At 36.5% G+C, this 12,323-nt stretch overlaps 1 pseudogene; it reads left to right on the top strand.

Moving 5' to 3' along the window:
• The first annotated feature begins 4,466 nt into the window (after positions 1 to 4,466).
• LOC116864772 lies at positions 4,467 to 5,950 on the top strand (annotated as a pseudogene).
• Positions 5,951 to 12,323: the final 6,373 nt, after the last annotated feature.

The raw sequence follows: 12,323 nt of genomic DNA on the forward strand, positions 1-12,323 counted from the left end.
CAAGCTGGAGAAGCCTAGAGGCCACTTACTGCCAGCACAGCCTCTTTTAACCTCAGGTTTTTTTAGTACTGTTTTCAGTCTCCCACACTGGCATGCTTTGTGTTCGTGTATGTGTAGATCTCTAGCCAAAGGGAACTTATTAAAAATCCCAAGGAAAGATTCTGATCCCAAGGCAGCCCTGGTCCAAAGTGGAAGGAATCAGTCTCAGCTTCTTACCTAACCTTTGAGCAGGGGTCAGAAGCTGTAGAGTTGGAACCCTCCACACAGCAGGGACAGGAGGGGATGCAGAAGGGGGAGAGAATCAGTTCCCCAAATGAAATAAAGTGTCATTATTAGAAGAAGGAGTAAAAATGTTGGGCAGATTAAAACAACATGATACATTCTCCCAGATATCAAAATGTAATATCCCAAAATACTTCTAGAGGTCTCAGGAGCAAGACATATTAAATATGTTTAATGTAGAATTTCTTTCACAGTTATCTGCCTTTGGAATAAATTGAACTGCTTCCAATCAAGAGAGAGATTTGAAAGGATTATCTTATTCATTGTTTCTCAAATCCTGTCTTTATATGGAAGCTTAGGGGGAACTGGAATGACTCCCAGTGAGAACAACTCTTATTGAGTTATTCTACTTCTAAATCTGAAAATTACTTTGGAAATATACCTGAATAGAATACTGTAGTGTAGTGTTCCAGAGGAACACCCTTAACTGGGTAATTTTAACACCTGCTGAGGCTACCAAATGCACTGAAGCAGTTACTTGAGCACCGAGTTCTTCTCTCTTTCTTATGGAAAACAGTTGGTTAGCTGCGCAGCTATAATGCACCTTTCCCAATGTCATTTGTAAAACCAGTCTTTCCCATCTGAAACCATGTCCAAAGGCAAACGCTTTAAACAATGATATGCTCTTCTCAGGTCTATAACCCTTAATGATCTGTGTTTACTAATGTAGTTCAAGGGATCTGGAAGGAATTTAAGTTAACATGAGAAAAGTAAATCATCTTCTTTCTCATCTTCTCCCTTTATTTCACTACAGAAACGAACATGGCAGACTCAATGCATTATTTGCTGAAATGGCTGTTTTCTTATTTGAAATAAATAGATGCTGGTCGGTGGCAAAAAGACCAGTAAAAAGGTCACTTTGATATCACTGTAGGAAGTGATGAACATTGATAACAGGCTGTAGACCCAGTAGAAATGGAAAGGAAGATGCAGTCTAATCATCTATAAAAGCAATATGGATGTTTCTACAAAATCTTATAATGAAAACAAGCGTGTCATAAACATATATATTGATATGAAAAAGAAGTAATTGGAGAGCTGCTGAGATTTCAAAGTGGAGGATATTTTAAAAGAAAATATGAATAACTATAAAATACAATGCTAGGGAGAATACTCACCCTGTCAGTAATGTCACATAACAGTTCTTCACTGATCAATGTACTTGGTTGACCAAGATCAATCAGAGAGGAGAAGAGCAACACCACAAAAAAACATGGACTCAAACGGACAAACAACACAGAAATAGAATATCAGTCAAATGATCAATCAAGCATGAGAGTAAAACTTAATTTGGACATGCATGAGCTCAGACATTGTGCCTCTCACAGGCCTTTTCTGTATATTTACTTATGAGGTATCATAGCTATTTTAAAGAGTCCAAGACATCCAAGAAACGGCCTAACGTAGAAGAACAAAAGTAAGGGTAATTCTAAGATGAAAAGCAATTGGAGTAAATTAAAATAGAAATTCTCTGGACAGGGGCACCTGGGTGGTTCAGTCCATTAAGCATCTGACTCTTGATTTAGTCTCAGGTCATGATCTCAGGGTCATGAGATTGATCCCTGTATTAGATTCCATGCTGGGCATGGGGCCTGCTTAAGATTGTCTCTCCCTCTCCCTCTGCCCATTCCCTTCTCCCACTCGAGTGCACTCTCTCTCCAAAAGAAAAAAAAAGAAATTCTTTAGACTCTCAGAAAAATGCCTTTTAAAAATAGTTTCTTGGGGTACCTGGGTGGCTCAGTCAGTTAAGTATCTGCCTCCAGCTCAGGTCATGATCCCAAGGTCCTGGGATCGAGTTCTGCCTCAGGCTCCCTGCTCAGTGGGGAGCTCCCTTTTCCCTCTACTCCCTGCTCATGCTTTCTCTTGCTATCTCTGTTGCGCTCTCTCTCTCTCTCAAATAAATAAATAAATAAATAAAATATTTTTAAAAATGGGTTCTTTATAGCAAATACATGATTAAGTAGCTAGAGGGCCTTAGGCATAAAGTGAAGGTCTCTATTAAGAGAGTATACAATAAAACAAATAAGCAAGCAAATGTATTATAAAGAGTATGTAAAATAAATAAATCCAATCTACTTCCTCCCTGTCTTTCCCTTCTTTTAGAAGGCAACACAACTGTCTAAAAATATTTGAGTAAAGAAATAGACATTTATGTGTGCTCTATGCAAATATAAATGTTATAATAGAGTAAGAAATAGAAATAAATATGAATTTATATTGTTAGCAAAGATTTAGAAGTATAGAAGGAAAGGATGGTACTGTAAGTATCAACTTTTTTTTTTTAAGATTTTATTTATTTATTTGACAGACAGAGATTACAAGTAGGCAGAGAGGCAGGCAGAGAGAGGGGGAAGCAGGGTCCTCGTTGCGCAGAGAGCCCAATGCAGGGCTCGATCCCAGGACCCTGAGATCATGACCCAAGCCGAAGGCAGAGGCTTAGCCCACTGAGCCACTCAGGTGCCCCAAGTGTCAACTTTTATGGAAGGATAGTTCATGTTTAATACTGACAGATTAGCAACTAGATGTACACAGGTAACATTTATACATCTTGAAATTATCTCAAGTCCTAGAAATAGACTATTTAAAAGTATCTCTGAGTGGAAAGTAGTAAACTTTCATCTTCATGTTATATCCTTTAGAACTGACTGGACTTTATGATCCAGGACATGCATTTCTCTTATAGATAAAACAAATTTAAAACAGCAAAATGAAGTTATATCCATAAAGCATCATTGAGAAAATGATTACAAAACTGAAAAGAAGATTAACACATAATTGCTTTTTACTATTGCTCATGTTTATTGCCACCAGGGCTCCTGGCCTAATGCTTTCACATTCTCACCAAATGTCATCACCCTTTGTTGTGCTAACATATAAAGCCACTGTTTCACCCTTTCGACAGCTTTTCTTGTGTGAGTCTGGTCCAGCTCTCACCCACTACCTCTTTAGAAGTAGTAATGATCTGTGTGAAGAAAGCAGTGACCTCCAGATGACAGATCTCTTTATGTTTCTTATTGCATTAAAACATTCACAGTAAAGAAGATGTGCCTATTCTGGTGAATCCAAAAATGTTGGCATTCTATAGATTTCTTAATAATAAATACATCAGGTGTGATGCAGAGAAGGACCAGACAGAAGCTTGCATAAGCATTCAGAGATAGGTTTTCCCAGCACTCAGTCCATCCTGTAGGACACATTTTTTTTTCCCTCTGTGAATAAGGTTAGGACTTGTTTAAATCAGCGAGCTTCTCCTTTTTCCCAGGAGTTAAAAGGAAGGGGGAATAAATTGCAGTCGGACTGTTTCTACATCAAAGAGAGTATGGGGAAAGTTCTTAAAGAACTTTGTTATGATTATCTTTGCTTGGGAAAAGGGGGACTAAGGCTCATGACAAAGCTGAAAAAATGGTTTGTAAAGCACACTCTTCTGAATGAAAGATGTAGAAGAAATTTATATATATATATGAATGTACACACACACTTATTTCCTTGTGGTATCTCAGAGTTCCATACTAGCCTTCAGAAAACAGCTGAATTAATAACAACACAAATGTTCCTGCTTGTGATGAAATCGACTTAGAAATGATAGAACAATTAGGAATGCTGACGTATATAAGAATCGTAAGGAGATGGATTCTTGTGCATTGACCGCCACTAGTGCCAGTGACCTAGGTGAGGTCTATAGTAGGAATATAGCCTCGGGTAACAGGCTGGAACTCCTGCTGTGCACGTTCTGTGTATCTAAGCAATGCTAACTCCAGGCCGAATCTGTTGGTTTCTTCTCTGAAACTGAAGTAGCTGTGCAGTGGTTAAGCCCGTTTTCAAGGAAGTTACTAACTATCCTCATTCATCCTAAGTGAACACACTTGGACTGTTACACTGTATGGTGTCTTGGGTTCCAGGATGGTTTTTGTTTTGGGGTTTTCTTTGTTTTTGGTAAGGGAGGGTTGGGGCAGTAGAGTGGTGATTCCTATTTTCTATAAATTAGTTTACCATTTTGCTCTTCCATTCCACTCCTGGTAGTGTTTTGCTTCAAAAACTTGAGTGTAATAAGCACTCAATTTGACCATGCCAGAAGTACCCACTGAGGAGTTTCAGGATAAGTGGCTATCCCTCTTGCTATCTGAGGTGCCTTTCAGACCCAAGGTGAGAAATCAGATTCTGGAAGCAGCAGAAAGAGGATTGCCATGTATGATGTTGGTGAACCAGGTGCTGATCTTACTGAATACATCAGAGGTATTCTAAAGGGAGTAAATAAAGGTGAAGGATTTTGAAACTAGGAATTCACATGGGGCTAATCTTAATTTCCTATGTATTTTACCCTTAAGGAAGTTGAGGCTGTCCAGTAGCTGTCATGTACTATGTACTATCAACACATGCTTGAAAAATAACTAAATGTATTGGTTACTTACTAAGCCAGAAGCTTTTAGCAAATAAGCTCTATATTTAATCACCTTATAAGGTAAATGTTATTGATTTGATATGTTAAGTTGAAGAAACTGAAGTTCACCCATTATAGGGACATGCTTCAGGTAACACAGTTCCTAAGCATACCTAATCTAAGATTCAGGCTAGCTTATCTGACCCTAAAACCCTTTCTCTTCTCACCATACTGTTCTGGATATCAGATAATATGTGTTTTAACAATGGTGTTTGCATATGATGCCTTTTCCCTCCCTTTGAACTTGTTGTATTGTCAACTAGTCTGGGCCATGGAAAGTTAGGGTGTGAAGTGTCTGGAATTCATCAGATTTTGAGGTTTAAATGTAAGCATTCCCTGAATGATGGCTCCAGAGGACCTCTGACATTCCTGTTCTCCCACTTGCTTTGCTTATATTAAGAAGTAAGTCAGTGGGTGTATGATGCTGAATCTTAACAAATCTAATTTATACAGCCAGTACTAAGTTCAGTTTATGTTTAAAAAGTTCAAATAATATTTTAAAGGATACAAACCCAAATATGTCATATGTGTATTGTGTTCTTAGAGTTGAAATGTTTTATTTTGTTGTTAATTTGTCATTTAAAAGAATTAAAACCTCAACTTGACAGATATATGTTAATAAGCTCTTCTGCACCTTACCTTTTTAATAAGTTATTTATTAATCAGTTTATACAGATAACATTTAAAAGTCAAGGTGCATTGCTTATCACTGCCCCCCACCTCCTTCCCTGAGTGACGCTCTGGCTGCACCAAGCTAACTCAGGGTTCCAGGCTCCTGCTAAGCTAGTGCCACTGTAGTCTTTCTCCAGCCGCAGTCAAAATCATCTCCTGGGACCTCATTAGCCATGAGGAGATGTTCTCTGACATCTACAAGATCCAGGAGATCGCCAATGGGCTGTGCCTGGGGGCAGGGGGGCGGTGGTTAGTAAGGCAGAGGGTAACATTGTTGACTCACTTCTTGGTGGAAATGTCTCCAGCAGTAGTTTTCATTGTAGAAGTTATCAGTCAAAGGCAAATTTGAAGAACAGAGGCCAGAAGGTGTAAAAACCATTTATGACAGGGACTGCAGAACAAATCAAGCACATCTTTGCTAATTTCAAAAACTACCAGTTCATTACTGATGAAGACAGGAATCCAGATCGCATGATTGCTCTGCTGGACTGTCACAAGGATGGTATGACCCCATATATGATTTTCTTTAAGGGTGATTTAGAAATGGAACAATGTTAACAAATTTGGTTATTACATTGGATGTATCACCTGTTGTCACGATTGGCTGCTACTCTTCATCCACACAACACCAGGACTTAGACAAATGGGACTGGTATCACCTTGAGCTCTTCATTTATTTTTACCTTGATTTATCTGGAACAGAGGCATAGTTTTTAAGAACAAAAATATGTCATGCCAGTTGTTTACAAATAAAATGCATTTAAACTACTGAGAGAATGCCTTATAGTTTAAGACATAGGCAAATCCGAATCATGTAGTGTCCTGGAGAAACTGGAGCCTGGTTATAGACTAGTGCTAGAAAACATAAGATGGCCTGGGGATAACTTCTACAACGAAAACTACTGCTGGGACTGGAATATAAAAAAGAAAACCAAGAGTCTTAATTCTGAGTTCAAGGAAAGGGAAAGACCGTGATCATAGCCAGGCCAACATTTGAAGTGGGTTCCTTACACATCTCACCACCTACAAATGGGAGTAATTAACTCCAGAAGAGATTACCAAAAGAATATAGTTGGAAGGAAAAAAAAAAAAGTTGAGGTACATTATGTAGTAAACCCCTGTCTCGTAAAGGAATTTCACTAGGAAAATGGATCGTCTACATAAAGTCCTAAGAATTGAAATACTAAACCATCCATTATTTGGAGAGATATTAATGGACTCAAACACTTTCTAGCAAAAGGTATTCTATGTTCAAAAGTCACTCATTTGTATTGACATATTTATAAAGTAAAATTTTAGTAAAGGCTAATAAATTTATATAGGACTAGTTTCAACAATATATGATTATGTTAGTATGCATGAATTTGATTTTGAATACAGTTATATTTCCATTTTATTTTTTTTCCTTTGGGGCTTTTCTTTTTATTTTATTTTTTTTTTTAATTTTATTTTTTATAAACATATATTTTTTTTTCCCCCAGGGGTACAGGTCTGTGAATCTCCAGGTTTACACACTTCACAGCACTCACCATAGCACATACCCTACCCAATGTCCATAATCCCCCCCAACCCCCCTCCCCCCAGCAACCCTCAGTTTGTTTTGTGAGATATTAAAGAAGAATTGAAAAAATTCATGGATTTAATGTATTTCCATTTTTATTATATGTGGAGATAACTCTGTTAAAATAATGAAACACCAAGATCATTAATGGAAAAAGTCCCAGTTGCTCCATGAAAATAAGTGAGTTCTTTATTAAATAAATAAATAAATGAATAATCATCCAAAATAGAAAGTTTAAATCTTAGCAGTTTATAAGGTTGTTTTTTTTTAAACATATAAGAAACCTGGCGAGAATGACTTGTTTAATATTTACAATCATATTTTAGTTTTAAAAGACTGCCACCATATTTTAAAAAAATAGCTACACCATTTTCCAATGAGCAATATAAAAATGTTTCATTCTTCTAGTATCTGTGGAAGTTCACATAGATAGTACTTTCTAATATGTAGTATTAAAACTGCAATTGTATAATTTCATGGTGATTTATTTCTAAAAATGTGTTTTATCATCTAAATCCTCATTCAGTGACAATTATGAGGAACTGGGATACTATATAGAAGGACTTCAGGTCATTCCATATCAGAAAGCTATAGGTAATTGCCAATAATAAAAATTGTTATTTGTTTAAATTATGAGTTAAGTTGTCAAAGAGATTTGTGAATTCTTACTAAAGAAATCACTATTCTTAAATGATTTTAAGTGTAAGTGACTTCTACTTTTATGAGGCATTAGCTCAGAAAATCAGACTGCCATTTAATTTTGCTCTTGTGAGCCTATTGTCTTCATTTCATGTCCTTCTTGGGATACATTTTTCTCTGGAATTTTGAAGATTTATTCATGAAGTCCCATTAGCATTAATAGGGGTTGTATAACTCTATCCCCTACACAGCCAGTGGTAAATGAAATCCCTTTGGCATAATTTTCAGGCATTTAAATGAGTCTTGGGCTTTATAAAATACAATTATGGTGCAATGTTACTAATGTAAATACTGAGAAGGTGTGGGAGAGGGAATTAAAGGTGCCCTTTATAATGACACATGAGAGGCCACACTTTCTCAAATTGAAAGACACAATTGAGAGAACTTGTCACATTATCTATCTGATCATCACTAGTTTGGGGAATAGTGCTGCCTCTCATGGAATTAATAGATATTAAATCCAAAATCTGACTTAACCATCCGATCACACAGCTTTTTTCTTTTTCCTACTGGAAACAATGGCAAAAATTTTTATTGCTAGTATTTAACTTTTTAATGTGCAGGTATAGTATTTATGTGTATAGTATATTATGGTATATTATATATAATATATTTTAGTATATATATAGTATATAATATATTATAGTATATTGTGGCATGTAGCAACCTTGCTTGCAAAAGACTGTAATTACAGATTTGTTTAATTTGAGTAACCTCTGTGTTAGAAGAGTTACATAATTTCCAGTGAGAAAGTCACAGATAAAAATAAGGCATCTGGGAGTGGGGCTTAAAAATGTCAAGCTCTTAACATACCAAGGTAGAGAACTCTTCTCTGTTCTCAAAACATCTGCTAGTGGCCTAATATAAGGTAAGATTGTGTTTCCACCTTGTAAATTACGAATTCCACCTTGCATATTACGAATAAAATATAGATATTTCAGAAAATCTCACCTTTCACAAATTTTACCCCCATCTCATGTCCCTGTTCCTTTAAATCCTCTAGTAGTAATTTGTCTCTTAATCTCCAAGGAATTTTAAAAATATCTTCCAGAGCTCTTTATAAAAGTGAGCCAGGAGTAACCTACTGGTTATTTACAAGTCAGGAAGGAGTAACATGTTACAACAGTTTAGTGAGATTTCCACCCAGCAAGGCAACCAAGAATCTGTATTTGTTTGCATGGAACAAGTTGCACACTGGGAGAAATGAGACCACAGAATCACAGGAATGGGGAAGGTACTAGAAAGGGTAGAGGGAACATCTCTGACCACTACTTCACACTGAGTTTGAAACCAGTTCTGCTTTCCATAGTGGTTGAAGGTTACAATTACAACCCAATCTCACTGATTCAGTTCGGTAATTGCTTTATGGTACTGGGCTAGGAAGGATGGGTTTTGGATTCAGACAGACCTAGAGTAGTGTCCTTTATCTTTACATAAATAAATGAAACCTTCGGAACTTCATTTTCCTAATCTGATCATTGCTTATAGTTATTAACATTGAATAAGACAATGAATGAGGTGGCAACTAGTTTTTGATCTTTGGCATGTAGTAACGTTTTCTTTGCTTCAAGGCAGAGGGTCTCTGGAACTGGTAGCCACCATTATCAACAGTGAGATCTTGTTCTTGTAAGTACAGATTCAAGAGGAAAGGTAGTTTTACTCTGGGCACATACTATGTTTGAATATCTGTTATTTAAACTCAGTTTCATCTCATGAATAAATGATTTTATATACATTTTTGGTATTTAATGAAAAACTTCAGTTGTTATGGTATCCTTCCCATATGCCCTGCCCCACCCTGTGGTGGTTATCACTGTGCTTCTCTACCCAGAGCAGCTGTCCGAGATCATGATATTTTGGAATGCAGTTTGAGTCACAGACATCAGTAGAAGTACACTAGAACAGGTCCAGAGTGGTATGAGAAGTGCGCATAAAATGCCACACAATGATATCATGTCACTTGGTTTCAGATCAGGTAAGCTTAATTACATTTCAAATGAAAAAGGCCTGAGGTTCTGTTAGAGTTATGGTCTCATGTTTATTTTCTCCACTCTGCTCTTCTGAAACCCATGATGTTTGGAGAAAGCTAAGCTGTCAGCTTCTAAAAGATGAACTGGAGAATGGAGATATTTGTTGAAAGAAATAGGGATTGAATTCTTATTATTTTCAGAACAAATACAAGGTCTTTGTGTACATTTAATCAGAACAAGTGATGTTTAAGTTGTTTTTAGAGTCCATTGATTCTAAGAAACCCTCTCTGGTCACACAGGTAACATGGGGAAGAACCAAGATATGGTCAAAGTTCCATTAGGCCATTTACTGGAAATATGTTAATCTCTGCTGAGTCCACTTGCAGACGAGAATGGAAACACACACACTCACACACACATTCACACACACACACACACACACACACACATTTACTCACCAACATGTGGGAACTTAAGTCACATAGGATTTGATTATTAGGGCTGGCGTAACTTTACCCATAACATGACCCACACCATTCAAATAAAACACTCCCTCTCTAGAATACATCCTCAAACAAAAGTTAACTTGCTTCTAGTACCATAAAGGTTTGCAAGTTGTGCTGTTCCTACCTCAGAGACAGATTGAAAGGATTTGAACAGCATAAATACTTATGAGAAAAGTCAAATTAATTATCTTGCCAAATCCCTTAGTTCCAGTAATACAATTGCAAGGGATTCTCCCATTTATTTTCTTTTAACTCTTTATGTTACAATTTGTGATTATGAAAGTCCTCATGAATTACTGTGATATTTCAACAGTTGTGTATGAAGCCTGGAGAAACATGGCAACATTAAACAACTCAAATCACCCTTAAAGTTGAGTTTATGTAATTCTAAACCAGGATTCAGCAAACTGTGGTCCACAGGAAAAATTTGGCCTTCTGCCTATGCCTGGAAGTGTTTCTTTTGGTAACCCAGTTATTCTCATTCATTTATGTACCATCCTTTTGACTTTCATGTTACAAAGACAGAGCTGAGTCGTTGTAACAGAGCTGTATGGCCCGAAACCTAAAATTATTACTGCGTGTTTTTTTTATAGAAAAGGTTTGGCAGCTCCTGAATGTATATAAAGAGTATTTCTGATTTTTATATTGGCAACTGAATATACAATTAATGTTAAAATCACAGATAGTTTAATCTTTCTGAAATAATTATGTTTAATCTAGTCTTAGTTACATGAAATAAAACTTCAGATAATTTTACTTAACTTTTTATTTCCTTCACTGATAATTGTATATTGTCTATGAAATTGAATATAAATTTTGAATATTTTGGAAGAAAACATTTTAATTAACAATAGTTGCACCTCAGATAAGCCTCATTGGCTATGATACTCCCACTGCATGAAGCTAGAAGAAAATATTTTAAACATCAAGAATAATTTTGATTTTTAAAAACTTTTAAATTAGCTATATTAATTTTTGATTAAAATACATTCAGATTTTTATCCTTCGGATATAGTTACCTTTTATATTTAATTCTTTAAATCACTGAGAATGAGTACAAGTGCAGTTCGAGAGAAATAAAAAATATGCAGGAAAGAGCAAAAGGTGAAAAGAAAAATAGAAATTTTGACATAATGATTTTTTTTTAAATTTTATTTATTTATTTGACAGAGATCACAAGTAGGCAGAGAAGCAGGCAGAGAGAGAGAGGAGGAAGCAGGCTCCCCGCCAAGCAGAGAGCCCGGTGCAGGGCTTGATCCCAGGACCCTGGGACCATGACCAGAGCCGAAGGCAAAGGCCCTAACCCACTGAGCCACCCAGGCGCCCCAACATAATGATGTATTTTATCAAGATTGGAGGTAGAGCATAATTATTAAGGAGTTGGCTTTGTTGGTAACTTTGTTTATTTAGGTTTCTAATACGTGGGCTTTCACCTGTGCTCTTGTCCAATAAATGCCCTGATCAGTCTGAAGCTGAACAGTAACCAGCTGCTTTGTGGTATCTGGATCTGGATAAGTCATCCTAATTTTCATTAGCTTGTCTGTCTGCTCAAGAGTGAACCAACACTAATCCTGGCAGGCTTGTTGATCAAAAGGCAGAGAATCTCTTAGTTTCTCATTGACAGTCATACTTGACATTTGGAGCTATTGTCAAAGATATGATTGGTCCTAACACTTCATAGTTTCTTGTTTTTCCATAATTATGCACCTGCTATTTGGGCAAAGGCAGTGTTATTTTTAGTAAGTAGGATTTATACAGCCTTTCTGACTGAAGTGTTAACCTGTGATTGAAAAGTCATGTTTTCGGATAAAATATGCAATAATATAAAACATTTAAATTAATGTATCTTGTTTCTTAGGAATGCTCTAAAAAGCACATGCAACAATTTTCTCCAGCAAATGAAATTAAACTTCTGTCTATTCATTTCAGCCTTAGGAGGAAATGACTGGATTCATTTTAACCAAATATAGATGGTGAAATTAAAATACAGGCCATAGTTATTTGCAAAATTTACCCAATTGAGGGAGGGGCACATTGGAAACCACATCAACAAGACAGGCAGTCATGCTTCTGAAGTGAAACAGAGGTAAGAGAGATCCTTGTGATTTCTGGCATGAAGGGATATGCCTTAGGTAGATGACAGTGTGAACCAAGAAAAAGCAAATAGCTTGGAAATTGCAGCAGCTCACGTTCAA

This window comes from Lontra canadensis, unplaced genomic scaffold (assembly GCF_010015895.1).
Source record: "Lontra canadensis isolate GAN:19392208 unplaced genomic scaffold, GSC_riverotter_1.0 scaffold6, whole genome shotgun sequence".
Lineage (NCBI taxonomy): Eukaryota > Metazoa > Chordata > Mammalia > Carnivora > Mustelidae > Lontra > Lontra canadensis.